This window comes from Petaurus breviceps, unplaced genomic scaffold, assembly GCF_028583685.1.
Source record: "Petaurus breviceps papuanus isolate PSGF00001 unplaced genomic scaffold, PetGlider_PUasm1.0 174, whole genome shotgun sequence".
Lineage (NCBI taxonomy): Eukaryota > Metazoa > Chordata > Mammalia > Diprotodontia > Petauridae > Petaurus > Petaurus breviceps.
In genome coordinates, this window is record NW_027185761.1 from 73,122,216 (window position 1) to 73,127,698 (window position 5,483).

General features: G+C 40.9%; 1 long non-coding RNA gene across 1 annotated transcript; it reads left to right on the forward strand.

Moving 5' to 3' along the window:
- Positions 1-1,449: 1,449 nt before the first annotated feature.
- LOC138158475 (uncharacterized) lies at positions 1,450-4,652 on the forward strand. The gene is made up of 3 exons (XR_011167660.1): positions 1,450-1,601; positions 2,192-2,330; positions 3,608-4,652. It is a non-coding gene; the product is annotated as an uncharacterized lncRNA (long non-coding RNA).
- The last annotated feature ends 831 nt before the right edge of the window (positions 4,653-5,483 follow it).

The following is a 5,483-nucleotide window of genomic DNA, read 5'->3' on the forward strand; positions in this document are numbered from 1 at the left end:
AGTTATCCCTGCCTCTTCCTCCCCCTGCAGCCATGGAGTAGCTCTCTTGTCCATGCTGTGGCCCAGGGGTCCTGGCTTTGCCAGCCTCTCTCCAGGGTCCTGTCCAAAGGGCAGCTCTGCCTCCTTGTAAAACAGTGAGGGGCCCGGGATGCTCAGGTGGGCATGTCTGCTCCTCGGTTCCCGCCTGACGTTCGGTGAGTCCTTTATTTGCCAAAGGCTCAGTTTTCTCAATTAAAGTGGGGCCCACCCCCCTTCCCTTCCTTCCCGAAGTGCTGAGAGATTTAATTGTGACTCAGCCTTTAATCTCTTTACTCTGCTTCAGACTCGGCCTCCTCCCTTACTTCCCCTTCTCTTTCTGGTCTTGGCCTTCCTGCCTCTGGGGCCAGTTAATTTCTGACTCAGTTTCCCTTTCCCTCCTCCAAATTCGTTCCATGCAACCTCCAGCCTCACCTTGTGCCCACCCAAAGTCACCCCAAACAAGAAAGAGACATCCTTCTCCCTCACCGAGCCCTTCCTGGGCTCTGCTAATGACTTACAGCCTTTCTCAAGAACATTTATAGTAATTATGCCTCCTACCCCTGCCGGATGTGGGGCCCTCCTTGGAGATCCTGCAGCCAATGTTTGTGTTCCTGACACGTCTGGCCATGGGGTGACCCCATGGCTTAGAGGCCCCAATAGAAGCAGCAATAACAGGAGCGAATAAATGGAAAATGATAAATTCTTGGAGAGTCTCAGGTGTAGGGTCCTGGGAGAGATAACTTAATGATCATAAGAGCCCTTTTGTATAACATTTGGCACACATTTGCTAATGTGTCCTAGGTTAGCAGGTCCTGTTAGTATTCTGACTTTACATGTGGGGAAACTGAGGCTGAGGGACCCCACAGACAGCAAGGGTCTGAGGCTGAATTCCAAGCCTGGCTTTCTCACTGTGAGGCAGTGTTCCAGTAATGTGCCGCACTGCTTCTCAGGTAGAAGAAGCAAGATAACCAGATTCCTTGGTTGCTTGAGAAGGACCTGGGGGATGACCACTAACAGAGGGAAGCAGGGATGATTCAGTGAAAAGACTGTGTGGGCTTAAGTCTGACCTTGGGCTTTCTGACATCACTTCCCTAGGCCTCAGTTTCCTCATCTGTAAAATGAGAAGGCTTCATGAAATGGCCTCACCTCTGATGTCCCTGTCAGCTCTGGATTTGGTCTGCTGTGGCTGTGAGCCTGGGAAGCTCTGGCTTCCTCCCCTTTTATCCCCAGTGACTTCAGCTGAGAGTGGCCCCTGGGGGAGAGCTTTCCCCAGCCAGCTGTCTCTGGAGATGCGCAGTTACATGAGAATTGGCCTTCCTCCTTGTATAATGAGAGCCAGACTCCCCTCCTCTGTGAACTCCCCATTTCTGGGAGTTGGTGGCCATCAGTGAAGCTGGGGAATAAGGCAGGATGCAGCTGTGGGAACAACACTGAACTCAGAGTCGGGAGAATCCAATGCTAGCTTATGTCCTGATTCCTTACAGCTCTTTGGGAAGGTCTCTTCACCTCCATGGGCATCAGCTTCCTCCCTCATAAAAGGAGGCTGGGCTAGACCAGCTCTGCAGTCCCTTTGAGATCTGGAGGTGAGATGAATAGAAGCTCATGGGTTACCTTGGGAGCAAGACTCTCTGAGCTTGGTTCCGAAAATCCATGCTCTCCACAAGTCAGGGAGGCAGGGGTTTTGCTTGTTTCTTTGTTTTTTAGTGCCCAGCTAGGCTCAAAAGGGGTTACAGAAAGCAGAAAACCTGGTCACTCTCACTCCTTGAGGGAGCTTACAGCCTCAACGAAGGACTCATACTCTCACTCCTCTTAATTCCAGTGTCTTCCCTCTTTTAATTATTTCCAATTTATCCCATGTTTAATTTGTTTTTACAAAGTTGTTTGAATGTTGTCTACACACACACACACACACACACACACACACACACACACACCATGAGGTCATTGAGAGCAGGGACAGTCTTTTATCTTTCTTAATATCATCAATTTACACAGGGTGTTTATGTATTTATACTAATTTATATTATAATTTATTATAAATTTATATGTTTCATATATTATATACATTTATTATAAATTATATGTTATATTACTAAAAATGTATTTAATGGTTGATTGACATTTCCAAGATGCTTTCAGAATTATGTATGCATTCTTCACAATTGTCTTACAGGTTATGGAGTTCAGTTGTCATTATTCCCAATTTACTGATGAGGAATCCTGTCAGTGGTTATACATGGAGTACACAAATAGTGAGAAATCTTGGTTTGAGTTTTGGGATAAGCTGAGGAAGCCCTGCTTGAGAGGACTAGGTAAGTAATGAGAAAAAAAATTATGAGTTTTACAGTATGTGGGTGGGAAGTATGATAAGCCCCAGACAGAACAAGGTCAAATCTGTAAAAAGAAAAGTATTGAGGTTGTTCTGACATCCTCAGATAAGACAAAGTTAGGATGGGTCATGTCACTGCAAGGCAAGTACAAAATGATGACGAAGAAATACCATAGTTCTGGTAAACACTTATTTCCCAAAGGAAAAAAGGATATGCATTGACCAGGCTGCATTCATTTACATGAGGCTAACAAGGGGAGCCCCTCAGTGGGGGCTCATCCCCTTTGGCATTCTGGCTGAGGAGAAACCGGTGCTATCAAATGCCTCCAGTTTCAGTTTCTGTACTTCCCGTGGATCCCTTCCCGATCCCTGAGATTGGGAGTACATGGAAGATAGGTTTCAGGTTCAGCACCAGTTCTGGGCAGCTCCCTGCAGAAATGCAGAGGGGTCTGATCCTACTGCTGTTCTAGGAGGGGTCAGAGAGCTGATCTTCACTCACCAGCACCAAGCAAGCCTTGGTGATGACGCTCCTAGCAAAGGGACACAGCCAGACCTCCCTGCTTGAGAGACAGGGAGCTCTGACCAGGACAGCCTGAGAGCTGTGACCTCCCGCACTGCCTCAGCCTTCCTGTGTGCCCATGGGAATGTAGCCCATCCTCTTGGGGTTTCAGTTTATCAGTGGTAAAAGTGAGGGGGTTAGCCTAACTAGCTTCACATCCAGAGAATCTGTCAGTCCTGTCCTCATCTGTTGTCTTCGAGATTGTAATGAAGGCAACATCTTTGAAGCCATTTAAATCGCTCATATATTGAGTGAGCACCCAGGGAAGTATTTTGTGCATGTTGACTGCACATGCCTAGAGGGTAGGCACTGTTTCAGTTTTGTCTTTGTATCCCCAGCACTTAACCCCTAACTTCTTTAAAAAATTACATTTTGAGTTCCAAGCTATCTCCCTTCCTTCCTCCCAACCCCACAGGAGAGAAGGTCAATATCTGACACAGATATGGATGTGAAAGCACACAACACATATGTCTATGTATTAGTTCTTTCTCTGGAGGTGAATAGCATCTTCCTTCATAGCTGCCTTGTTTATTTGAGTACTCATATTACTCAGAATAGCTTAGTCATTCACAGTTACTCTTTGAACAGTACTGTTATTATTATATACAACGTTCTCTTGGCTCTGTTCATTTGACACTTCATTATTTCATGCACGTCTTTCCATGATTTTCTAAAACCAACGTGTTCTTCACTTCTTACAGGAGCATCATCTACCACAATTTGTTCAACCATCTTCTAATTGATGGGCATCCTTCAATTTCCAGTCTTTTTGTCACCACAAAGAAAGCTGCTATAAATATTTTAGGTTCTTTTCCTTTATCCTTGATCACCTTGGGAAGCAGACTTAAGAGTGATATTTCTGGTTAGAAGGATATGTAGAAACAGTTTTCAAGCTCATTGGGCACAATTCCAGATTGCTCTTCAAAATGTCTGGATCAGTTCACAGTTCCACCAACAGTCTCTTAGAGTCCTAATTTCTCCACATGCCCTCCAACTTTGTCATTTTTCCCTTCTATCATTTTAGACAATCTTATAAATGTGAGATGATATCTTGAAGTTGTATTAATTTGCATTTCTTTATAGGACATTTTTATATGACTACAAATATAGTATTGATTTCTTCTTCCAAAAACTGCTTGTTAATTTCCTTTGACCATTTATCAATTGGGGAATGACTCATTTTTTAAAATAAATTTAGCAAAATTCTTTATATATCTGAGATTGTGACGACATTATCTAAGAAACTATTTATAAAAATTCCCCCAATTTTATGCTTTCCTTCTAATCTCAGCTTTATTCGTTTTTATTGTACATTGGTTTTACTTGTACAAAAGCTTTTTAAATTTAATGTAGTCAAAATTATCCATTTTACATCTCACAATATTCTCTATCTCTTCTTTATTCATAAATTCTTCTCCCGTCTACAAATCAGATCAGTAATATATGCCATGTTCTAATTTACTCGTGATTTTCCCTTTATGTCCAGGTCATGTATCCATTTTGACCTTATCTTCATAAATGGTGTAAGATATTAATCTATCTAGTTTCTGCCAGACTGCTTTCAAATTTTCCCAACAATTTTGAGCAAATAGTGAATTCTTATATTGAAATCTTAAATCTTTACATTTAGCAAACACAAAGCTTTGTATATTCATTTACTACTGTGTACTATATTTCTCCTCTATTGACTGATCCACCATTCTATTTCTTAGCCTATGCCAGGTAGTTTTGACAATGACCACTTTATAATACAGTTTAAGATCGGTACTGCTATACCTCCTTATTTTCTTTCTTTGTTTTTTCATTAATTCCTTTGATATTCTTGACCCTTTTTTTTCAAATGAAGTTTGTTGTTATTTGTTCTAGCTCGACTTTAATCCAATTGGGAGAGCACTGAATAAGTAGATGAGATTAAGTAGAATCATCATTTTTATTATATTGGCTCAGTTCACCTATGAACAATTAATATTTCTCTAATTATTTAAATATGACTTTATTTGTATAAAAAATGTTTTATAAATATGTTCATGTAGTTCCTGGGTTTGTCCTGGCAGCCATACTCAGGCATTTTATATCATCTAGAGTTATTTTCAGTGAAATCTCTCTTACTGTGTCTTCTTATAGGGGGCTTTGTTGGTGTCATATAAAAATGCTGATTATTTAGGTGGGTTTATTTTTCATCCTACAACTTTACTAAAATTATTAATTATTTCAAGTAACATTTTAGTTGAATCCCTGTGATATTCCAAACACATCATCAAACTGCCTGTGAAAAGGGAGAGTTTAAATTATCTTATTGCCCATTATGATTCCTTCAACTTCTTTTTCTTCTCTCATTGCTATTGCTATGACTTCTACTACAATACTGAATAGTGTTGGTGATGATAGGCATCCTTTTTTCACTCCAGATTTTATTGGAAAGGCTTCTAGTTTATTCCCATTTGACATAATGTTTGATGATGTTTCTAGGTAGATGCTTTTTATCCTAAATTGTACCTATGACTTCAAGTGTTTTTAACAGGAATATGTGTTGTATTTTATCAAGTGCTTTTTTTGCATCTATTGATATAATCAGAT